This window comes from Rhinopithecus roxellana, chromosome 8 (genome assembly GCF_007565055.1).
Source record: "Rhinopithecus roxellana isolate Shanxi Qingling chromosome 8, ASM756505v1, whole genome shotgun sequence".
Taxonomy (NCBI): Eukaryota; Metazoa; Chordata; class Mammalia; order Primates; family Cercopithecidae; genus Rhinopithecus; species Rhinopithecus roxellana.
The window spans coordinates 22,869,720-22,895,799 of record NC_044556.1 but is presented as its reverse complement, the minus strand read 5'-3'; the positions used below and the strand labels follow the sequence as shown (position 1 = coordinate 22,895,799).

The window sequence follows — 26,080 nt, the reverse complement described above, 5'->3', positions numbered from 1 at the left end:
TTTTCTCAGGTCTAAAGTTCCACTTTCTTGTATTCCATTACCTGACATCTTTGTCTTTGGTGGGGGTACCAGAGATTACCTTGTACAGTGAGAGAATTTGGCTTGGTGTTATGTAATGGTGGCAGAGAACCACAATCTTAGGGTTGGCTAAGGACAGTTTATAGGAAATAGCATTACTACAGGGGGCTACTTATTTCTTTGCACATTTAAATTAAGAAAATTGCATATGCTTTCTTGGCGCTATTCCTTAAAGGGATCTACCATAAAGCTAGTAATATAATCAAGCTAAATTGAAAATAACACCTATCAAACTGAGTCACTTTAATAAAATTCTTTGCAAAGGAAATTTACATCTTTACAGGAAATCTCCACTTAGTAAGAGCTTCTCAGTCCCTACAATGGCTTAAAGTTCACATAACAGACATTGCCTTTGTTTAGATCTAAGTGTGTGCCTTTGAGATGTACATTTTCTACCTTGTTTCACCTAAGTCATGTCTTTGGGATGCAAATTTACATTGCCTCATTAACAATTGTTTAGAACATAGAACAGATAATCATGACATTAACAGTCTAAAATAGAGAAGAGAAAAGTTTTGAAAACAGGCGAATGAGAACTTTTAAATCTGTAAGATCTGCCTCTGTCTGGGTGTCTATTATGTCTATATGTTCCTATGTCTCGTGTGGAAATAACATTTCACTATCAATTATGTGAAAGAACTCTAATTAATTGGCTTAAAGAAAAGTCAGTGTTCATCAGCCTAATAGAAGCTAGCTCAGAGGCTTTTCAGTTCACATGACTTTAGTAATCTTTAGTGAAATTAATTTAGTAAATTTAGTCTCAAAATCCTCTATAACAATTTAAAATCTTAAAGTCATGTTAAGTTAAATTAAGTAATCCTAGGTTTTTTACTGGGAATTAGAGTTACTAAAAGTTAGATTAGTAGGATAGTATGATGTGGTTTTGGTGAGGTTTATAAAAACATGAGGATGTGGTTTTTGCTTAAGAAAATGTAAATTTTTTTCTCGTTCAGAGGACCTTTCTGCTGATGTTGAGAGAAGAACCGTGTTCACACCCAGCTGTTTTTTGGTAAACTGGTTAAGTTTGTATCAGTATCTCATGGCTAGAGTTCTGAAGTAAAAGCTATAGGATCTTTATTTGTATGAGTGTGTGTGTGCTTAGGCGTGTTTATGTGTACCTACATGTGTATTGTTATGTTTATGACCACAAGGTACCAAAGTGACTTAAAAATAAAGGAGAACTCACAAATTCAGTACATAAGCCCAACTGCTTTTCAAGTTAATGTGACTTAAATAGAGTTTTAATAAATAAATTGGCTTTAAAATTGTTAGTAAAATAAAATTAGAAATGTCTTCAGAATCGCCAACATACATTATTGTTTAGATTTATTGGTCAAACAGTTTTACATTTTTTTCTCTTAAATATGATAAGGTGTCAAGATTTGGCATGAGAGTTGTAAAGCTATAAATGTAGCCCAAAAGAGAATTATCTTTGTGTAACTTTTTGATAAAGCATTTAATATCGTTGGTTTAATGAAAACAGCTAAATCGTGAGTTATTGACAAAAAAAAAAACCCAAAACATTTCTTTAACCTTAATATTCTTACTTAAGCAAACACCTGAAATTCACAGGCTATACAAATTGTTTACAGGGAAATAACTCTAAATGATGACCATCACAGTTTTCATATGTAATCTAGATCAACTATTTAAAAAAATTAAATAGGCAAATGTAATAGAATAAATACTTGTAAATAAACTTGTCATATAATTTAGAACCTAAATTTAAATTAAATAATATATATTCACTAAATACCTGGGTCATTTCCAATTGTTTAAATAAAAATTATACAAAATCATTTTTCTAAAAAACAATGTGTTTTTTAGAACACAATGTGTTTTTTAGGAAACAATTTTTATCTAATTCAAAGGTTATTTAAAGGTTGTTTATAAAACAAGCTAAAATGATCCAGTAAATAAGACAAATGTAAAGAAAGTTATATGTATAAAGAGATATTTGGGGTAAGAAAGATTAAAAGGAAAATCATTTTATATTAGAAAGGATCTTGTATGGTAAATTTTTTGTCCTAAAATAAAATAACTGGTTATTTAAGAAAGAGTGATAGTTAGGATAAGACAGGAAGTCTAAGCATGTCATAAATGGTTTGTGCAAGTTCGAATAAGGGTTGTAAAAGATAATTTATGAAAAAAACTTTATGTGATCAAATTGACTATAACTAAAAGGCAATTATAATATTCTTTCTAGAGGTCGGGCTTTGGTATTTAGCAATACACTAATAAACTAAAGAGTTGGTTGGAACAACAAATTTATCTGAAGGTATTGATTTAATCTTAATAAAATTATTAAGAGACTTTAACTTTTTTAACCCAAAACTTCAACTTTTATTGCATGTCATTGCTTTCAGTTTTCTCTCCCCTTTGAGAAGCCTGAGATAATAACGTTCTCCATCAACTTTTTCGTCAGCTCCTTTAATTTTTTTCCTCAGGTTCTAACTTCTATTGTATCCTGATACTAAAAATGTTTTATCTAAATGGTCTGAAGGAAATATTTTCTTCCAATATAACATTGTGTGCTCTTGGCTTTAAATTCTTCTGTGAAATTGAAAACTTTCACTTATGACTCAGGACATACTCTTCTTATGTCTAACTAATGTAAGTCTTAGGAAAACTGAGATTTAAAAACATGAAGGTTATTATATCTATGTAACTTTCTGTATTGCTTTTGAAATCCTGTGCTGTTAAATTACAGGGCTTTTACTTTTGGATCTAGAAAGGACTCCAAATCCTGCTAAATCTTAAACACTGACAGCAGTTAAAGCCTCATCTACCAACCCAGGAGAAGATGAGTATCAAAATAAACCATTCATGAGACACAGAGCCAGAAATTAAAACTATTTAACCCTTCTAGGCCCCAGGGCTACCAAGAAGAGATAGGCCACATGAGATTGTAGGGCTGATTTTGAGAGATAAAATTAGTTTAAGGTTTCTCTATGAATTAAACATTAATATCAATGTTACATGGATGCAAGACCAGCATCTGGGCCCCTGTGTCAGACTAACAAGATTTTCTTGGAGTATTAACTAACTCTTTAATTTAAAAACTTGTAAAATGTTATAAAAAGGTTTATAGAAATTATATGTTATAGTGAAGTGACTAAAATTTAATAGATTTGTTTATAAGATTTGTGAGACATGTAATTGGCCCCATGCTGTCTTTATCAGGGCTTATTGTTTGGGGAAGTAAGTCTCCTCTCTCAAAGAATAAAGGTTTTTGCCTTTATTTTAAACCTTTGAGTTATCACTTTGGCTAAATGAATGACTGATTTTACAATGACCTGTGATCCTATTTTGTGATATCAAGTGTTTTAAACTTTAGATATTTGACAAACTTTCCAAAATCATATTCTAAATTCAGTCCTTTTGACCTCATTAATGTTTTGATATTAGGTCTCATGAAGTCTAAAAGAAACATATTTGGTTTATTTGGTACAATAAAATAATAAAGGAAGCATTGTCAAATATAAAATGGTAGTTAATGGATTATATTTATATAAATGGTATTTAATGGATTATATTTATATAAAGGTGATATTAGTGTTTGTTCCAAAATTATATGAGAATCCTGTGATTCTGATGTGTCTTAGTATATGCTTTCAGTAGTAGTAATTATGATGATTATGTAAAACTTTTGTATGCCACAGAAGTAAACAATTTTTTTTTTTTTTGTCAATTGTGTCTTTAACCATGACTATTGTAAGATTTTTGTCATCTATGACTGTTTTACTTTGATCCTTTTATAGGGCAGTTTATAATCAGCTATAGAACTTTGAGGAGTACTCTTAAATATAGGTTTCTGGTAAATTGAGAGATTGTGCCATTGGAATAGAGAAAAACTTCCAGGACTCTCAGGGAGGTCTGATGTATTCATGAGGATTGTTGATCCAATAACGAGCAGAACAGGAGTTAATTGAATGGACTGAACTAACTGAAGATTGAAATAATCTTTTATGACTTTTTGTTTAAAACATTTGCTGATTCTTTTTGTTTTGTTTTTCAAAGTCAAGAAAACTTTCTCTTCTTTTAAGCTTTTTATAGCTTTTAACAATTGAGTAAAGTATGCTCTTATGAGCAAAATTTAAAACATATCCTTTCTCTCAACCTAATTTCTCCAAAATTTGGAAGCTATTTTGTGAGTATTGTTGATTTGTGACAATATAATTATTTGTATAAGTTCAATGAGGATCTGTTTTCTTTTATAAGAGGGCATCACTGGAGACACTGGTTGTTTTACCAAGGCTTTGACTGAAATGGCATTTTCAGATTGCCTTGAGAAAAGGAGGCTGACCTACAGAGCTGATAAAAGCCCCCTGAAAAACTGACTTTATACATTGTCCCTTACAGGGTCCTGACCTGTGGTAAGTGAAGAACATCACTTTCTGTCAGGCCTAGGAACCCCAAGTTTTCTTGGCACCTCAAAAAGAGAGAAATTCACCCAATTCACACAGGTATCTGCAGGCTGGGCTCAAGGCTTTTAAGAAGGTCTAATCTTAGACTCCTTATGATAAAGGTTTCAGCAAAGCTAATTTTAAAAAAAGAGAGACAGCCTATATGGCAAGTGGTTATTCTTGCTGCAATTTATGCAAATAATTAAGGCAAGTATAATAGAACTAAAACTTATTTTACAAGCAAATTGGTTCTACTACAATTTTGTCTTTAATAAAATTGGGGAATTGCACAGAGAAAAGTTATGTTTCCAAATAAACTGTGTACACCCATTATTAGATTCTAACCTTGCCTAAGGCTTTTTAATTTTTATTATTTTCTACAATTTGGACTGAATTCTAAAATTTTTCCTGGCTACAAGTCTCCAAAATAATGTTTTCAATTTTTTTCCTTCTTTTCCTTTTTTCCCCATTTTTCCTGATTTGAAAATCATGAAAAACTAAGCTGTGCTTTTTAAAATGCCATACAAACTGAAGCTAGACAACTTAAACTTTGGAAGAAAATAATACCATCCTATTTATATACATAAACCACTTTCATGCTTGCCTACTGATATATGGACTTCAGAGTAATATGGCATATATCAGGTTTCCAGGATTGTTCTCCTTTTTCGTTTGTTGTTTTCTTTCTCTCTTCCTTCTCCTATGTTTTTTTTTCCTTTGTGGGATGTAAGACTTCACAACTTACTAAAGGTGAGCTTGCCTAACAACTTGGGACCTATCTGTCTAGGAATAAACTGTCCTTGCCATGAGACATCAGATAAAACCTAATACCAGAGACTCACTTTCTTCTAAAATGCTTTCTCTAAAAGCTTTTAAAAAGAAAAGGGTGGAGAAATGTGAAAGGAAAATAAAAATTCGAGACTTCAATTCACTACGCCAAAGGAAAAAAATTAAGCTGAAAGCTGAGTCATGCAAGAAGCTGACTTTCCTTTTGTGCCTAAGCAGATAGCTACAGATAAGAGGTTAAATATCTCCACAGAGTTACTCTGTGTTAGCCTTATCTTATGCAAAGTGCCAATTTACTGAGCACAAAACAAATACATAATTGACTATTCCCCTACCTGTTCCTTTTCTCTTGAATTACCATACCCTCCCTTGGATTACCATAACCTCCCTCTTTCCCCTCCAGCCCACTTTTCCCCTTTAAATACTGAAGCCCTCAAAATCATCTTTGGAGAAAGGCACAGGTCTTTCTCCTGTTTCTGTGACTCTGTCTTTATTTCTTCTGCAAATGTCCTTAACCTTAATAAAATAAACTTCTAATTTGATTGAGACCTGTCTCAGATACTTTTTTGTTTACGTAAGGATGAAGAAACTGAGACTTGGAGAGGCAAATGGACATTTCCAAAATCTTAAAGCCAGTGAAAGGTAGAGACTGATTTAAACTCAGTTTGCCCTCCTCCAAATCCCAGTGGTTTTCTATTGTTGTGCAAATCCCCTTCTCTCAGGTGGCCCCAGCATTCCATAGCGGCTGCATGTACAAGTGAGACTAGCCAAGGAAAATGCCACAGGACTGAAGGATGCAGAAAGGAACAATGACACTGAGATCTGGGATCTGGGGAGGGACTCTGTAACTACAGTCTTTGTGTCTTTAGTTCTTAGTTTTCCTTTGGTTCTTGGTAAGGCACCTTTGGAAAAACTCCAATCTGTCTCAGCTGAACAATGGGCAAAGATACTTTGTTCCTGTCTTGTCCTGCCCCTGTTCCTTTTCCCTTAACATTCCCCATAGAGTCACAAGTGGGAGCAGAGCTGGAAGAACTCAGGGAATGATGGCCGTCATCCTAAGTACACCTTCAAGTCAGGCACTATGCTATAATTTATAACCTCATTTACTCCTCACAGCAACATTTTGAGGTATTGTTGACTGTCCTTATTTTCTAGGTAAAGAGGTTAAGAAAAATGAACAACTCAATGATTAATCATATAGCTAGTCTATACCCTCTCTTATCTCTAAACACTTTTCATTTGGAGCTGTTAATGCCCTCTAGGCTTTATTATAATTATCACATATAATCCTGCCTATTCTCCTCAAAATTATCTGTTGGAGTCATCTTAGAGTCTTTACAGAACACAAAGCATTCAGTCACTTGATTGTAGATGGCAACCTTCTTTTTGATAAACATATGTTAGTCTTAAGCCATCTAAAGTAATGTTAATGTGGGATCTCATGGACTACTGGCAATACAGGAAAAAAACTGGCAAAGAAATCTGACACATTTGACAATTATTCCTGAAGATCTGACCTCTCAATTGTTGAGTGTTGGAGGTCACAGTAAACAAACCATACAAAGATCATGTTAAAAGTCAACATTACTAATATACCATATTTGAAGGATATGTGGTTATTGTCTAATGTGTCTGTGTGAAGAGACCACCAAACAGGCTTTGTGTGAGGAACAAGGCTGTTTATTTCACCTGGGTGCAGGTGGGCTGAGTCCGAAAAGAGAGCAAAGGGTGGTGGGATTATCATTATTTCTTATAGGTTTTGGGATAGGCAGTGGAGTTAAGAGCAATGTTTTAGGGACGGGGTGGATCTCACAAAGTATATTCTCAAGGGTAGGGAGAATTACAAAGAACCTTCTTAAGGGTGGGGGAGATTATAAAGAACCTTCTTAAGGGTGGGGGAGATTATAAAGAACCTTCTTAAGGGTTGGGGAGATTACAAAGTACATTGATCAGTTAGGTTGGGGCAGAAACAAATCACAATGGTGGAATGTCATCAGTTAAGGCTATTTTCACTCTTTTGTGGATCTTCAGATGCTTCAGGCCATCTGGATGTATACGTGCAGGTCACAGGGATATGATGGCTTAGCTTGGGCCCAGAGGCCTGACGTTTCCATCTTCTTATATTAATATGAAAAATAAAACAAAATAGTGGTAAAGTGTTGGGGTGGTGAAAATTTTGGGGGGTTGTATGGAGAGATAATGGGCGATGTTTCTGAGGGCTGCTTCGAGTGGGATTAGGGGTGGCATGGGAACCTACAGTGGGAGAGATTCAAGTGAAGATTTTGGGGTAAGGGGTGATATTGTGGGGTTGTTAGAAGGAGGATTTGTCGTATAGAATTACTGGTGATGGCCTGGATGCGGTTTTGTATGAATTGAGAAACTAAATGAAAGACACAAGGTCTGAACAAAAGAAGAAGAAAAATAGGTATTAAAGGACTAAGAATTGGGAGTACCCAGAACATCCAATTAGAGAGTGTCCAAGGGGGTTCAATGTTATTGTTTGTTTGGCTGGTGAGTTTTTGGGCTCTATCCTTGAGTTTTTTTAATGTTGTCATATACCAGATTAGATTGATTTAGGTAAAAAAAAAAAAACCCTCTTCATTTAAAAATATACAAAATCCTCCTTTTTCAGCAGTGAGTAAATTGAGGCCTCAGCAGTTCTGGAGGACAACTGCAGCTAAAGAGTCAACCTGGGCTTGGAGAACAGATAAAGTTTGTGATATATCTGTAGTGCTGGCAGAGAAGTCATTAGAGAGGCTGTGGAATGTGATGGCAGCAGTTGAGATGCCTGCTATTCTAGTTTCAAGTGCAATAGTGGAGGCGGAAAGTCCTAGACCCAGAAGTAAAGGGATTAGTGGGATGAGTCTTTTTTTTGTCATGTTGGTGTCATGAGGGGGACAGGCAGTTATTTGTTCCCATCTGCAAACTGGATTTTGGGGTAAGGAAGACTAGAGTACATGTGCCCATCCAGTTGGCAGGTAGGCATATGTAGGTGGAAGGGCCACATAAAAAGAAGAGACCTTTTGTTAGGCAGAACTGGAAATGTAAAGTGAAAAGGTGAGAGGGTGTACTGAAAGAAGAATCCTGCACCCCAAATCCTAGAGCTCCAGCAAGGGCAGCAGCCGTTAGAGATTGTAATGGGGATTGATGGTGCAACTGCGTAGAGGGAGAGGTACGGTTCTCATGTTGTATGAGAAAGTGCATAGTGTCTACAAGTGACCTTTCACTGCTATTCATGGGGCTGGTTATAAGCAAGCAGGAGGAGGGTCTAGGAGGAGAATTAGATGAGCAGGGGGAGGGTAGCCAAGGATGGAGTGAGATGCAGGGTACGTGTCTTCCTAAACAATAGTGACTGCCAATGATTTTTGGTTTGTCAGTAATGATAGAGGGCTTATCAGTAATGCAAAGTTGGAATGCTCCCATCTGTTTGATAATGTGTGTGGCTGGGTTCTGGAGATAAAGAGTAAAGGAACATCTGGACAGTGGAAAGTTGCCTTAAGGGATTCCAGTAGGCTGTTGTCAGGAGATGCATAAAGGAGCGGCAACAGGGATAGTTGTTTGTGTGGTTAGGGGTCCAAATATGGAGCAGGGGTGGAATTGACATAAGGAGAAAGGTGCCATAAGTAGATGTGGAGAAGTGTGGCAGCTTGTGGGTGTGAGATGTCTGGGGAGTTCTCACCAAATCTGTCTGGAAAGTAAAGAAGTTCCTCAGGCGGGTAAAGATGAGGGCTATTAAAGGAGGTTCTGAGGTGCAGGGAGATGGGAGAGGTAGCCCGGTCAGATTGCAGAGTGGGGATGGCTGTGTAAGAGCAGGAAGAAAGGGAAACACATAGCCAACAATTCTTTGCTAGAGAAGGATTGGAGGCAGTGAGCAGAGAGTGGGTGAAATTGATAGTATGCTGGAGGTAACTAAGGAGACGTAGAGAGTGGCATAAGCTGGGAATGAGAATAAGAGTATAAAAGTAAAGAATAGAACTTCATCAGGGTGGAAGTATTGGAGGGTGCCCTGCCACCAAAGATCATCTACCCACTTCAAGAGGGAGTCAAGAGTGGCGGTTTGGGGATAGCACCAGGAGATATCAAATGTGATGTGTTGGAGAACAATGTAAACTGGCAGTGCAAACAAGAGCAGGTCATTTATGAGTAGTTGAGAATGGTGAATAGGAGTATGACTAGACAGAATGTAGTAGGGATGACAAGTTTTTGGGGCACAGTCCAAGTAGTGGGGGTGACTACGTAAAGCCCTGTTGCAAAGAGTAGGGTAAGGATGGATAGATCTAATAGAATGAAGGGATGTATTAGGCTCATAAGGGTTATTACTGTTCTTCAGAAATGCGAGTAAGTTTAAGAGAAGTAAGGGAGAGTATGTGCGACTTCCAGGAGGAAGAGGAGATATCTGGCTGGCTGTCCAATGGACACAGCTTTATCCTGGAATGGTGAACCCAATGGGGAGGGTCCTGAAGGCGAACGGCGATTGGAGTACTATAGATGACTAAGTAGGGTCTGGTCCATCGAGGTTGTAGAGTTTAAGGGGTCAGATTCTTAAAAAGAACTCATCGTCCAGCTAGGGTGTCTTCATATGGCTGGAAAGCTGGAGTAGGCAAGAGAAGATTAGCAGCCTGGTGAATTTCCTGTCTAGCCTGCTGGAGGACTGGAAGATAGTCACCTACAGGGCTGCTGTCTGGGATAAGGCTGGGGCCGAGTAAGAAAGTGCATCCATATAAAAGTTCAAATGGACTGTACCCTGTAGCATCTCGAGGACAGGCTCTAATTCTGAGAAGGGCAAGAGGTAAAAGTACTGTCCAGTCCTTTTTAAGTTGGAGGCTGAGCTTGGTGAGGTGTGTCTTTAAAAGACCATTAGTCTGTTCTACCTTTCCTGAAGATTGAGGACAGGAGGGAGAAACTGCTTGGGTGATTTGACTAATAAAGGCCAGCCCATTATCGGACTGTATAGAGGTGGGAAGGCCAAACTGAGGAATTATGTCTGATAGAAGGGAAGAAATGACTGCGGTGGCCTACTCAGACCCTGTGGGAAAGGCCTCCACCCATCCAGTGAAAGTGTCTACCTAGACCAAGAGGTATTTCAGTTTTCTGACTTGGGGCGTGTAAGTAAAGTCAATTTGCAGTCCTGGGCAGGGGCAAATCCCCGAATTTGATGTGTAGGGAAGGGAGGGGGCCTGAACAATCCCTAAAGGGTAGTAGAATAGCAGATGGAACACTGAGTAGTGATTTCCTTGAGGATAGATTTCCATGATGGAAAGGAAATGAGAGGTTCTAAGAGACAGGCTGGTGGCTTGTAACCTACATGGAAGAGGTTATAAAATGATGACAGAATAGAATGGGCCTGTGAGGCTGGAAGGAGATATTTTCCTTGGTCTAAGAACCATTTGCCTTGTGTGGGAAGAGATTGATAGGTGGAAGTTTCAGTGGAGGAGTAGGTGGGAGTGACTGATGAGAAGGAGAAAAACTGGCCATGAGGGACAGAAGTTGGATTTCTAGCTGCTTCTTTAGCTACCTTATCAGGATAAGCATTGCCCTGAGTGATGGGATCTGATGCCTTTTGGTGGCCCTTTTAGTGTATGACTCCAGCTTCTTTTGGAAGTAAAGTGACCTTGAGAAGAGTTTTTATTAAAGAGGCATTAATGATGAAGGACCTTTGTGTAGTGAGGAAACCTCTTTCAGCCCATATGACAGCATGGTCGTGCAGAATATGGAAGGCGTATTTAGAGTCAGTATAAATATTGACGCTTAGTCCCTTTGCAAGGGTGAGGGCTCAAGTTAAGGCAATGAGTTCAGCTTGCTGAGAGGTAGTGGAGGGGGGCAGAGCAGTAGCCTCAGTGATAGATGTGGAAGATACTATAGCATAGCCTGTCTTTGCTAGTGAATGGCGATTAGGCCTGGTGGAACTGCCATCAATAAACCAAATGTGATCAGGGTGAGGAACAGGAAAGAAGGAAATATGCAGAAATGGAGTGAATGTCAGGTGGATCAGAGAGATACAGTCATGGGGGTCAGGTGTGATATCTGGAATAATGTGGGAGGCTGGATTGAAGTCCAGGCCAGGAACAATGGTAATTGTGGGAGACACAACACAGAGTGGGTATAGCTGAAGGAGCCAGGGAGCAGTAAGTATATGCATCAGGTGTGAGGAAGAAAATAGATTTTGGAAGTTATGAGAGCTGTAGAGAGTGAGTTGAGCATAGTTTGTGATTTCGAAGGCCTCTAAAAGTATTAGGATGGTGGCAGCCACTGCAAGGAGACATGATAGCCAGCCTAAAACAGTAAGGTCAAGTTGTTTGGACAAAAAGGCTACAGGACACAGTCCCAGTCCTTGTGTAAGAATTCCAGCTGCACAGCCCTGCACTTCAGCTGTGTGTAATGAAAAGGTTTGGGATGAGTCAGGGAGAGCATTTAGGATCTATGGGGTCAGCTAGGTTTCCTTTTGTGAGTTTATATAATGGTTTTGTTAGGATGGCAAAACCAGGTTTCCAAAGATGAAAGTATCCAACCATGCCTAGGAAGGAAAGTCGTTTTATAGAAGGTGTTGGGGTTTGAGAGATTAGTCGGCAGGGAGAGCACGTGTGTTTTTATGAAGAATTATGCTGAGGTAGGTAATGGATGGAGAAGAAATTTGAGCTTTGGAGGGGGATACCCGATATACTTTGGAGAATAAATGTAGAAGGAGCAGAAGGGTGTCTTATTGAGAAGATTCAAAGGAGGGGCTACAAAGTAGAATATCATCAATACATTGAGTAAGGTGAGAAGCGGAGGGGTGGAAAGAAAGTAAATCATGGAAAAGAGCTTGGCTGAAGTAATGAGGACTGTCCCTGAAGCCTTGCAGCAGCACAGCCCAGGTAAGCTGCTGGGACTGATGGGTGTCAGGGTCAGTTCAGGTAAAAGCAAAGAGAGGCTGGGACGAGGGGTGCAGGGGAATAGTGAAAAAAGCATCTTTAAGATCAAGAATGGAAGAGTGAGTTGTGGAGGAAGGTATTGAGGACAAAAGAGTGTACAGATTGGGCACTACAGGGTGAATAGGCAAAACAAATTGGTTGATAAGGGGCAGATCCTGAACTAACCTATGAGACTTGTCTGCTTTTTGAACAGGTAAAATGGGGAATTGTAAGGAGAGTTTACAGGTTTTAGAAGCCCATGCTGTAACAGGCAAGTGATGACAGGCTTTAATCCTCTCAAAGCGTGCTGTGGGATGGGATATTGGTGTTGAACGGGGTAAGGGTGATTAGGTTTTAATGGGATGGTAATGGGCATGTGATCAGTTGCCAGGGAGGGAGTAGAGATGTCCCATACTTGTAGGTTAAGGTTGGGGGGGGGGGGTACGACCCTGGAATGAAGGCTGGTTCAACTTACAGAAATCAATAAATGTAATCCATCATATAAAGAGAACCAAAGACAAAAACCACATGATTATCTTAATAGATGCAGAAAAGGCCTTTAACAAAATTCAATAGCCATTCATGCTAAAAACTCTCAATAAATTAGGTATTGATGGGACTTATCTCAAAATAATAAGAGCTATTTATGACAAACCAATAGCCAATATCATACTGAATGGGAAAAAGTAGAAGCATTCCCTTTGAAAACTGGCACAAGACAGGGATGCCCTCTCTTACCACTCCTATTCAACATAGTGTTGGAAGTTCTGGACTGGGCAGTCAGGCAGGAGAAAGAAATAAAGGGTATTCAATTAGAAAAAGAGGAAGTTAAATTGTCCCTGTTTGCAGATGACATGATTGTGTATTTAGAAAACCCCATCGTCTCAGCCCAAAATCTCCTTAAGCTGATAAGCAACTTCAGCAAAGTCTCAGGATACAAAATCAATGTGCAAAAATCACAAGCATTCCTATACACCAATAACAGACAACAGAGAGCCAAATCATGAGTGAACTCCCATTCACGATTGCTTCAAAGAGAATAAAATACCTAGGAATCCAACTTACAAGGGATGTGAAGGATCTCTTCAAGGAGAACTACAAACCACTGCTCAACGAAATAAAAGAGGACACAAGCAAATGGAAGAGCATTCCATGCTCATGGATAGGAAGAATCAATATCGTGAAAATGGCCATACTGCCCAAAGTAATTTATAGATTCAATGCCATCCCCATCAAGCTACCACTGACTTTCTTCACAGAATTGGAAAAAAACGGCTTTAAATTTCGTATGGAACCAAAAACAAGAGTCTGCATTGCCAAGACAATCCTAAGCAAAAAGAAAGCTGAAAGCATCATGCTACCTGACTTCAAACTATACTACAAGGCTACAGTAACCAAAACAGCATGGTACTGGTACCAAAACAGAGATATAGACCAATGGAACAGAATAGAGCCCTCAGAAATAATACCACACATCTACAACCATCTGATCTTTGACAAACCTGACAAAAAGAAGAAATAGGGAAAGGATTCCCTATTTAATAAATGATGCTGGGAAAACTGGCTAGCCATATGTAGAAAGCTGAAACGGATCCCTTCCTTACAGCATATACAAAAATTAATTCAAGATGGATTAAAGACTTAAATTAAATGTTAGACCTAAAACCATAAAAACCCTAGAAGAAAATCTAGACAATACCATTCAGGACATAGACATGGGCAAGGACATCATGTCTAAAACACCAAAAGCAATGGCAACAAAAACCAAAATTGATAAATGGGATCTAATCAAACTGAAGAGCTTCTGCACAGCAAAAGAAACTACCATCAGAGTGAACAGGAAACCTACAGAATGGGAGAAAATTTTTGCAATCTACCCATCTGACAAAGGGCTAATATCCAGAATCTACAAAGAACTTAAATTTACAAGAAAAAATCAAACAAGCCCATCGAAAAGTGGGCATAGAATATGAACAGACACTTCTCAAAAGAAGACATTTATGCAGCCAACAGACACATGAAAAAATGCTCAGACCATTTGCCCATTTTTCGACAAAAATTATCTAGGTCTCGTAGGATGGAGAAATCAAAAGTGCTGTTTTCTGGCCATTTAGAAACATTGTCGAGTTTGTATTGGGGCCAAGCCATGTTGCAGAAGAAAATAAGACTTTAGGTCAGGAGAGAGTTGAAGAGGTTTTAAGTTCTTGAGAACACAGGCTAAGGGAAAAGAAGGAGAAATGGAGGGTGGAAGGTTGCCCATAGTGAAGGAGGCAAGTTTAAAGAGAAGGGTAGAGACACCGTGAAGGGGAGTGGGGAGCAGTCCTGGGCTGCAACGTGGGTGAGCAGCCACCAAGGGAATTGACTTGCCACCAAGGGAGGGTGGGTGAATGACCAAGGCAGGCATCCCATCAGAGATCAGACACCAATGGAAAGTGGGTGAATAATCAGAGAGGCGCCCCCGCAATGATTAAACACCAAGGGAAGACTGCCTTCGCAAGTCCATGACCAGCGCCGGAGTTTTGGGTCCACGGATAAAATGTGTCTCCTTTGTCTCTACGAGAAAATGAAAAGAATTTAAATTAAGAGAAAGGAGAGATTGAAGGGTGGTGCCAAGATTGAAAGGAGAAAGAGGTTGAGGGATAGTGAGAGAGGTTGGAGAAGAGAGTAAAAAGAGGCCGTTTACCTGATATAACATCAGTGAGATGTTCCTTGAGCTGGCTGGTCTGAGGACCCGAGGTTATAGGTGGATCTCTTCATGGAGTGAGGGTGAGGACAGGGGACTGGTGTCCTGAAGGAGTCCCGCCGACCCAGGTCTTCGGCACCAAATGTCTCACGCATCCAGGTGAAGAGACCACCAAACAGGCTTTGTGTGAGCAACATGGCTGTTTATTTCACCTGGGTGCAGGTGGGCTGAGTCTGAAAAGAGAGTCAGCAAGGGTGGTGGGATTATCATTAGTTCTTATAGGTTTTGGGATAGGCGGTGGAGTTAAGAGCAATGTTTTGGGAGCAGGGGGTGGACCTTACAAAGTACATTCTCAAGGGTGAGGAGAATTACAAATAACCTTCTTAAGGGTGGGGGAGAGTATAAAGAAACTTCTTAAGGGTCAGGGAGATTACAAAGTACATTGATCAGTTAGGGTGGGGCAGAAATAAATCACAATGGTAGAATGTCATCAGTTAAGGCTGTTTTCACTTCTTTTGTGGATCTTCAGTGGCTTCAGGCCATCTGGATGTATATGTGCCTGTCACAGGGGATATGATGGCTTAGCTTGGGCTCAAAGGCCTGACAGTTATCTTACGAGATCACAAATAGGGAAAGAACTATCATGGCATGAGGTACAGTTTTCAATGACAACGTCATATTTAGATTCAAAAAGTGCTGAATCTCAAGCAATCAGGATGAATATGAAGATATTGTGCTCTGAAAAATGGACTTGAAGACTGGCCCTAGGGAACGTCAAAACACTGATGTCAAAAGTGCACTGGAAGAATTTGATTAAAAGTATTGCATTGTGAGTGGGTAAAGGCAGTATTTCTGCATTATAAACATGATGTGATTTTTTGTGTGTGACGGAGTCTCACGCTGTCACCCAGACTGGAGTGCAGTGGCACCGTGTCAGCTCACTGCAACCTCCGTCTCCTGGGTTCAAGCATTCTTCTGCCTCAGCCTCCCGAGTAACTGGGATTACAGGTGCCCACCACCACCTCTGCCTAATTTTTAAAAAAATATTTTTAGTAGAGATGGGGTTTCACCATGTTGGCCAGGCTGGTCTCAGCCTGCTGAGCTCAGGTGACCCACCTGCTTTGGCATCCCAAAGTCCTGGGATTACAGGCATGAGCCACTGCGCCCGGCCGTGATTTTTAAATATATAATTTAAACTCAACATTTTAATCAAGGTATACAAATTAATGAATAGCATGTGATTTTACCTATAAGTAATTAAAATAACACATTATTATGCACAGACAGTTGTCTATTTCATTTGCATCCTGATATGTTTTAATATCAACAAATATAAAAGTGAAAATCTTTTCTTAAGAGTTCATTTAGTAAATGAGGATGCTGTAATATTTGGAGTCACTCACATGTGGTACTTAGTCTTATATCCACTATTCCACTCTCATGGAAGTGATGACTATGTGTTCACTCACACATGGTTCAGACTAGCATACAGTCTGTCCTCAGTCAACGTGTGTTGAGTGTTGCTGTCATTTCAGAGATAAAGAAATACAGACTTCAATGAGTTAGGAGACTTGGCCAAAGCACACAGCGAATAATGAGCAGAGTTGGTTCTGTGACAGTTTTCTGACCTTCTGGCCAGAGTATAAGCCACTACATCCAGCTAGAGTGCAAGGAATCATTTCCTCTTACCCCGCTGGGAGGATAGCCTCATCACAGGGCAAAGACTACAAAGCTTGTAGGCCATGAATGATATCTAGAGACATGTACTATGTCTGGATCCGGCCACTGCTCAGGACAACTTCGTGCACGCAAGTTTGGCCTTTTGCTAATTTGTTATCAGTTCATGATAGCTGGCAAGCAAAATTGGCAATATTTGATCACTTGGCTTAGTAATACCATTTTTTTTTTCCATTTCAAACATTATCTCTTTTTGTCTCATATTCTTTTCAACACATGATAGCAGCAGCTCACACTGCTGATGCAACATAGATGAAGAGCACCTCCCCCTCCCCCACCTGTGGGCCGATCCCACCATGTGGATCCCAAGGCCACCCCAGGAACTCTTTGGAGGGGAGAAGCCCAGTGGAAACTTTTTCAGCTGTGTGGTGATTTAAGAAATACTAGGAAAAGGGTTTTGGCAGAATAGGCATAGCAACAAGGTTATTGATGTTGCAAATCGGCATACATTTTAATAAATGACATCAGATTTAGTCACAATTAGAGAAAGTTTTTTTTTTAATCACAGTTTTATTAAGATGTTGGAGGTATATTCTCACAAGTTAAAGAATACGGTCTCCAAATATCATTTTAAGAATTGTACTTTAAAGAAATGTTAGCATTCCCTTAATTAAGAAATGCATGGAATATATGTGTGATGGGTGTGTGTGTGTGTGTGTGTGTGTGTGTGTGTGTGTGTGTGTTGTTTAAATCTTTTTCACTCTGGGCAGGGCAAGTTTTCAAAGGCTGGGCTGTCTCTGAGTAGAATCATGCCATAAGTTGCTTTCTGCCTTGCCCCCTCCCCACCATTCAACAAAAGTCCTTGTGGACCTCCCATCAGCTCCCTTCTTCCTTTCCATTCTCTCTCCAGGCTCCATGCTAGCCCTCAGAGTTGTCCACCATAAAACATTCCTCCTGGGGCCTCACCCAGAAATGGCATGTCTCCTTTGAAGTGATTAGGTCCCGGAATGTTAGGATCAGAGAAGACTTGAGGTTGGGCATGGTGGCTCACGCCTGTAATCTCAGCACTTTGAAGGCCGGAGGGGGTGGATCACCTGAGGTCAGGAGTTCAAGACCAGCATGGTCAACCTGGTGAAACCCCATCTCTACTAAAAATACAAAAAGTAGCCAGACCTGGTAGCAGGCATCTGTAATCCCAGCTACATGGGAGGCTGAAGCAAGACAATCACTTGAACGGGGAGGCGGAGTTTGCAGTGAGCCGAGATTGTGCCATTGCACTCCAGCCTGGGTGACAGAGCAAGACTCCATCTCCAAAAAAAAAAAAAGACTTGGGTAAGTCCCTGGGTACAAACACTTCTCATGTTCAAAGTAAAGGGCTCAAGGACCAAAGACCTCAATCTTCTGGGGTGACATGTCAGGGCAGACTCTGAGAATCATGTCTGGGTGTCTCTAATGCTTTCCCAGGGCCCAGAAGAGCAACCCATGTGGACAACGCTGATAAAAGGAATCAGTCCTTGAGGTTCCGGCACCATCCTACTCTTTGCCTTGCCTTCTTCCTCCAGACTGGCCCCAAGTGCCTCTTCAAATCCACCCCTCTGAATGGGCCAGCGTGGGCCTACTCACTGAAACGTGGTTGTGCCAGAAGAGGATTCCAGATTCAGACTGATGCAGGGGTGGGTGAATACTGTGACTTGGAGAAGATTGCCTGGGCTTGAGTCCTCATTGTCAAGAACAAATCCATATTATCATGAAAACTTACTGGGCTGGGCATGGTGGCTCACACCTGTAATCCCAGCACTTTGGGAGGCTAAGACAGGAGGATTGCTTGAGGTTAGCAGTTTGAGACCAGCCTGGGCAACACAGGGAGAACAAGTCTCTACAAAAAATAAAATTAGCTGGGTGTGATGGTCCAAACCTCTACTCCAGGCTACTCAGGAGGCTGAGGCAGGAGGACTGCTTAAGCCCAGGAGTTTGAGGCTGCAGAGAGCTTTGATTGTGCCGTTGCACTCCAGCCCAGGCAACAGGCAAGACCTTGTCTATAAAAACTTACTTTTTTAAAAGGACATTTATTACAATCCCTTTAATTGTCAACCTGTGAGTTACAGGAAGCTTCTATTTTAGGGAGACCAAAGGCTAAAAAAGACAGTTGTTAATTCTCAGCACAATTCAGAATTTTTTGGCATACATATCATTCTTTTCTTCCCTGATCCATACACATGTAACATTCACAACCTGAACCCTTCAATGGAGTCTCCTTGTTCCTAAGATAAAGTCCAGCCCTATAAAGGCCCTCAATATGGAACCTTGCTGACCTCTCTGGCCTCATTTTGTACCACTGACCCCTCTTTCTGTGTGCTTCAGCCCTCCTGTCTTCTTCCTAGGAGAGGTTTTTCCTCATTCCTCAGTCCTAGTCAAGCCCCCCATCCCCACCCCAGTTGCACACTCCCTTAGCAACTTGGCAACTTCTGAAGGATTTATACAATTGTATTTAAGCAATTAGTTGAGTAACTGGTTGAGTATTCACTCCATATTCCTGAAAGACCACTCCCAGAGGGCATGGTTCATCTCTGTCTTGTCCCCCAAGAGCTTATGACTGTGCCTTGCATGTATAATGGGCACATAATATTGGTTGAATGAAGAATGGGGATCATGGTGGGGCAGAATGTCTGGCAACCACACTGAATACAGGGGTGGGTTCTGGCCCAGCTGACTAGCAATGGGAGCTGGAGGGACGCAGCCTAGGTGGCTTATGAGAGCAGCCAGTGAACAGGCTGCCAGGCCAACCGGGGAGAGGGAGGCACAGCCTGGAGCATCTCATGAATAGGCCTCAGATAACCCTGCTGCCTGGGCCCCTCCTGGGATGAGCACAGAGAGGACTCTGGAATTTGGCTTTCTGGCTCCATGTGTTTTTGAGCAACACAAGATTGGGATAAAAACCAGTTTAGGAGGAAACACAATGTTCTTTTATTCCTTGAAGGTCTGGGAAATCCTCTTGAGGTACAAGACAAGTTAGAGTGGTCAAACTCATTCTCCACACCACATGACCCAGAAGGGACCCTGGTCACCGTAGGCATTAGGGTGTTTCTGGCTCCAGTTGAAAGAAAGTTCCTGGCTTTGGAGTCAGGAAAACAGGTTCAAATCTCTGTTTTTCCACTTGTTAGCTGTGTGAACTCTGGCAAATGACATGATCTCTCCTTGAGCTTTAATATTCGCTCTTATAAAATTGGGTACAATTACTAGGTTAACACGGGAATTAACAGATCATAAATAAAGTGCCTGACCTAGAGAAGGCACTATATGTAAACAATCATTAAAATTACTGATGGTTTTATTACTATGTTAGCTTGTGGAGGGACTTTGGCTTTGATTCCTGTAACTTTTGACTCTTCTTTTAATGGGGGTTAAATAAAATCCCATTGTGAACAGGTGTTCTAGCTGCTAGAAAGTTAGATTTCTCAGATAACAGAAACCTTCCTTTCAATAGCCTTTTATTCCTATTCGATGCAATTGCAGCTCTGATTCAGAAACCTTATGATCAGGAATGTTCTCTCCAATGAGTGGGAAGGGAGGTCACCTCCACTCTGCTGTCCTAGCGATGACAGGAAATGCTGCACTGAGGTGTTGAGCCCAGTTACTGTTAGGAAGGACACACAAAGAGGTGCACATTCCTGAGTGATGAGTGCGGGGCATTTTGTTTATCCACTCCTTATAAGGAATAAGTTATTGTTGGTTCTGCAGAAGGTCACTGTTGTTTCTCTCTCCTCAAGTGGCTGTTATCAGCTTTTTCCTCAAAGGGGTGGAACCATGATTAAACAGGGTAAATATGCCGGCACTTAACATACCCAATTATGAGGATATTGACAGACCCTTGGAACAGAGCTGGGGATTGTGTCTAATCCTACTGACTCTCAGAAGACAAGCCTCCTTTGAACCTCAGAGGCCAGGCAGCCTGGGAGCCAGCCACAAAAGTTGCCTGGTAGGAAGAGCTGGAGTTGTTTTTACCCTGCCACAGGCCATTCGTTCCTTTCCTTCCCTTTCCTTTCACTGATAGCCCTTGAGTACTGCGGTGTTGTGCAGGGGGTCCTGCAAGGAGCAAGGGACCCAGAAAGTGAGGGGTGATGCCTTTCCTTCTCTCAGAAGGATCAGTCCTTTACACTCAAAGGAACATGTAGATCTCAAGGCCACCCCTAGGATCTCTAAAGCTCAAGCCTCACCTCCGTGCTGAAGCCCCTGTCCTGTCCACCTCCTGTCCTTGGGACTCCCACTGCACCATTCGCACAGTCTGATGCTTGCTTTCTATGGTCTTTCGTGGTTTGTGATTCTTTCATGGGTGCTGGTCTGGCCTCCTCACCAAGACCACAGGCTCCTCATAGGCAGGTACTGCGGCTTCCACTTCATGTGCGACCCTGCAGGGCTCAGCCCAAGTGCAAAAGTGCAGAGCATTAAAGGGGTGCTTGGTGAAAGCTGGTCGATGGATTGATGGAAAGTGGGTTAGGTTTGTTTCGTTTTTTTTTTTTTTTTTTTTTTTTGAGACAGAGTCTTGCTCTGTTGCCCAGTCCAGAGTGCAGTGGTGCAATCTCAGCTCACTGCAACCTCCACCTCCTGAGTTGAAGCAATTCTCCTGCCTTAGCCTCCTGAATAGCTGGGATTACAGGTGCATGCCACCACGTCCAGCTAATTTTTTTTTTTTTTTTGAGGGGGAGTCTTGCTCTGTCGCCCAGGCTGGAGTGCAGTGGTGCTATCTCAGCTCACTGCAAGCTGTGCCTCCTGGGTTCACGCCATTCTCCTGCCTCAGCCTCTCGAGTAGCTGGGACTACAGGCGCCCGCCACCATGCCTGGCTAATTTTTGTATTTTTAGTAGAGACAGGGTTTCACCGTCTTAGCCAGGATGGTCTCGCTCTCCTGACCTCTTGATCTACCTGCCTCGGCCTCCCAAAGTGCTGGAATTACAGGCATGAGCCACTGTGCCCAGCCAGATTAGGTTATATAAGACCAAAAGGCCTGGATGATCACCTCCTTCCTATAGTCTGTTAAGAACAAGCCCTATGGAATACTATTCAGCCATAAAAAAGAATGAAATCCTGTCATTCCCAGGAACATGGATGGAGCTACAGAACATTACATTAAGTGAAGTAAGCCAGGACCAGAAAGTCAAACACCACATGTTCTTATTCATATGTGGAAGTTTAATAAATAAAGTTGATCTCAAAGAAGTAAAAAGTAGAACAGCGTATACTAGAGGCTGGAAAGGGTAGAGGGACAGGAGGGATGGGGAGACATTTGTTAAAAGGTACAAAATTATAGCTAGCTAGGAGGAATAAGTTTTGGTGTTCAATACCACTGTAGGATGACTTAGCTAATGGTACACATTATATAGCTTCAAACAGCTAGAAGGAGGATACTGAATGTTTACACAAAGAAATGATAAATGTTTGAGATGTGGACATGCTGATTACCCTGATCTGTCACCATTTATTATATGTATCACTATATACTCTGTGAATATGTACAGTTGTTATTTGTTAATTAAAAAATAAATAAAAAACCAACCAAATGAAACCAAACCAAAAGAGTCAGCCAGAGGTAGAGAGCTGGTCTAAAGGCACCTATGTCTCTTCCACCCAACACTAGCTCCTAATTGTCCATAGAGCTGACCAGACACAAGAATTCCACTCTGGATTTTTCTTGCAGATGACCATTTAAAAAATCCACTTTCCATGTGCTCCTCCAGGCTCATGGGAGCTCATCATTACGTGGTACTTCCTGGGCTCCGTAGTGTGCCCAGCACTGCACTTAGAACTCAGTGCAAAGGAACAGAGCTGCCACCTTGCCCCAAGGACATTCTGTGTCATCTGGGGTGAAAATACACACCGAGAGGCACCTCCTTCCCGTCCCCACATCCCTCTTGCTTTTATCCCTCAGGCCTTTGTAAACCTTTTATCGTCTATTCAATTTCCTGCTATTGCTTTCCAGAGCCTGGGGAATGAGGACCAATTTCCCCATCTCCCCTTTCTGGTTCTCTGACATCTTTCACAGACCTCCTTGTCTTTTTTTTGGTTTCATTGTTAATTGCCATAGGAGCAAATAAGAACAGGCATGGGAAAGTTGCAAAGGTTCCCAAAGCTTTACTTTTCTCCCCTGCTGATGAAAGTTAAGTTGGTACACATTTTCTGGACAGCGAATTTCCACTACTGCCTTAATAGCTCATGGACTGTAGCTCTTCCCCCCGCCAGGTCCTTCATGACCCACCAACCCACCAGAAAAGGGCAGAACCAGCATTGGGTGGAGTCAGGAAAGTGCCCTCCCTTGCCCAAGGGGAGTTCTCCTAGCAGGTCTTGCATGGGCCTGAGAGGGCTGCCTGGTGGATGCCAGGACTGTGCTGAACAGCTGCAGTAACCTGAGGCACTGATGTTTAGAGACTACAGCATCCGAAACCCCATTGTTAAAAATAGGAATTTTCTAATATTATTGAGAATCATTTCATTGATGGTCTTAGAAAAAGGATCTCTACGTTGACTAATAAGAACACGAAGGAGCTTAACAAATTTCCAAGACAGTTGGCTGCTTACGTAACTAGAATAATTGGACAAGCTAGGAAATGCCCACATAAACTACGTAAGGACATCTATTGCAGAAAGAAAGTTCATCTTTTTTTTTCCAAATCTCAAATCTTTCCTATGGAAAGGAACTTTCCTCTTAAAGTGGGGGCTGTGGACATGGCAAGTAAAGAAAATGAACTGGCTTGTGCAGGCCACCTGCCAGAAAAATTACGCCGTGATAGTTAAATATATCTGGTTAACTCCAGTGATTCTGATTTTTCACAGACAACCTATTATCAAAATATGGTGGGCTTTCCCTAAGGTTTCCCACGTTGCACAAGTTCTGCTGAACATGAATTTGGGATTGAAAGTAGCTTTAACTTTTTTGCAGAAAAATATGTTTAAGTGAATTTGTACCTTATTTGGTGAGGAGAGAAGATCTCGGAGTTTGGTGGATTGCCTTCTTGTGCTCACCAATACTTTACAGGAAGAAAAGCAATACACCTTACATGGCTGCTGTATAGATTTGGTGCCACTGGCAAAGTCACTACTTAAAGGCACGTTTGAAAAATATGTAATAATTGGTTTAAACTGGATTCAATCAGTCATTAAAATGTGGTGGTCAGGATTATCATCAAACAAATTATAATCATGGAAATATTCATATTTTAAAACAATGAAGTGTATTGTGGGAACAGGTAAACCATCTGGGAAATACTGCTATTACAGCCAAGGATATAAACACTTATTTGTAACAGTGGCAATTGTAACAATTGAGAGATTACAGCTACGAAAGAGTGTTTGGTTATTCAAAACATCCCTTGACTATATGACTTCCAAGAAAATGTCTCATCAGAATTGTGAACTATGGGAGAAATCAAAACCACTTTTGTCTTTAAAAAGCCATATAATGAACCCACTAATGAAATTCTAACAATATACTTTGTACTGAAGTAGAAAAATACCCAAAAGGAGCAGTTTCAACTTCAATTAGGTGGAAGTATACTATGAAGATACTTGAACTTTGGTGCATTTGGGATTTATGTGGTTATTTGGTAACATTGTTTAGGAACTACTGGGTCTTAATGTAGTCCTGCATATTACATAAGCATATAATTTAAACTATATGAAAAAATAAGACAAGGACTTGTTACTAGGAACCATAAAGACCAATCTTAGTTAATTTTTTAAAGATTATGTTTTATAAGAAAACAAATGTGTGCAGCTATTCTCTTATGTTGAAAAGGCTTTGAAAGTTTAAAAAATTATGGCAAATAACCAATATTAAAACTGTTTTTCTCACAATGAGATATTGTGAATGCAAAAAGCCTTAAATGTTAATAAGCCAATGTGTTATGATACCAATATCTGTAAAACATTTGTTTGATGATAATCCTGACCACCACATTAAAAAAAAAAAAAAAAATTTAAAACCATCCACGCTTCTGCATGTTCAAAGGTAAATCAGAGGAATTAAATCAGAGGTTTATATTCATGAAGAATATTGTCACTGAAATGTTTTTCACAACATTTTTACAACTTGAGAATATTTTTAGCATCTGATTTTTTTTTTTTTTTGACCAGGGTCATCATGTCATGTAGGCATATGTTATATCTACATAAAAGGAAAGAATTAATATGTATTTTTATGAATGCTTAACTAGAAATGTCTATGGAGTTGGCTAATTTATACACATTTAATTAGCTATAGATTTCTAATATTTTCAGTTCTGTATAATTTAAGCTTTCTTTGAGTAAATTTATTAGATACTCTTTTTTAAAAAGTTCAAGTGCTTTGATCAGTCGATTCATCTGCTAAATTAGGAATAAAAAGAAAAATATGAAACACGAAGAATTGTATACAATGAAATTAAGACAGAAAAAAACTATTATTACTTTGAAACTGTTGAACATGATGTTTTTAAGAATTTTTAATGATATAAGAAAATGCTCAAAATATAATGTTAGGTGAAAAAAGAAAACACAGTATACATTCTCAACCACAAAATTATATGTGTGTGACTATATAGAAGTATGTGTGCATGTGTGTGTGAATGTTATGAAATTAAAGTATATCAGAATGTTAATAGTGATTCTTTTTGAGTATTGGGGACACGACAATTTTTATTTTCTTTTTTATGGCTTTCTGTGTTTTCCAAAACATCTACCATCATAGTTTTCCACATGATCAGTAAAAAACCTCATGTGAAAAGAGAAAAACATGTTTAGGAAAGTTCCTTACATAATTGCTAGCAAGAAACAGAGTGATTACTGTATCCAGGGGCTTTACCTGTATCCAGGTATCTTGTGTGGTCTTCATAGCAGCACTGGGAGGTGGGTGTCAGTGCCCCTGTTTTCAAGACCTAGAAGAGTCCCAGGCTCAGGGAGATTAAGTATGTTGTCCAAAGTCATACAGCTTTTGTGTCAGGGCCAGGATTTGATGCCACACCTGTCTGATCAGAGGTGGGACTTACAGACGTTCTTGGGTACAACCTGCTCCACATTTCCTTGCCAAGCATAGAGCTCGCTCAGCAGCCTTCATCCCAGGGAAGGTGTGAGCAGCAAATGAGAGTACATAGGTTCGTTTGGTGTGTCTACGGCGCTTTTAAACTATGACATGTTGAACTTCAGCACCCAGACAGGGACCCTTAAAGGACCCCTGTAGAGTCCCACCACATTTTAATGAGAAGTCAGTCTCGGAGTTGAAGAAAATCTTTTATTTATAGGAAGTTGCCTACACTAAAATGAGTTTTCTGTGTGGGTGGAAATTTGCTTGGTTAGAAATTGAATTCTTGATTTGCATCCAAGCTTTTCTAATAATCCATTTAAGGAAGGGGAAATACTCCCACACGGGATGGGTTTACAAAGTCTTGAGAAACCTGTAACTCTCTGAGTTTATCTAACAAATCGGCCTGTCCCTGACTCAGCCTGCTCAAGTCAGGAGGCTTGCGGGAATACGTGAGCTGCCTAAACAGATACGAAAGCTCTTATTTCATCACCAAAACATCTTCTGTAAGGCAG

The 26,080-nt window shown here is 40.3% G+C and overlaps 2 long non-coding RNA genes across 3 annotated transcripts in view; one reads left to right on the top strand and one right to left on the bottom strand.

Annotated features, from left to right (window-relative positions):
* LOC115899093 overlaps window positions 1–26,080 on the top strand; it is a 215,625-nt gene that overhangs the window by 156,362 nt on the left and 33,183 nt on the right. The gene's annotated exons all lie outside the window — the stretch shown is intronic.
* LOC115899092 lies at window positions 7,256–25,470 on the bottom strand. The gene is made up of 3 exons (XR_004058717.1): window positions 25,350–25,470; window positions 14,844–15,076; window positions 7,256–7,387 (listed from the first exon to the last, which is right to left on the bottom strand). It is a non-coding gene; the product is annotated as an uncharacterized LOC115899092 (long non-coding RNA).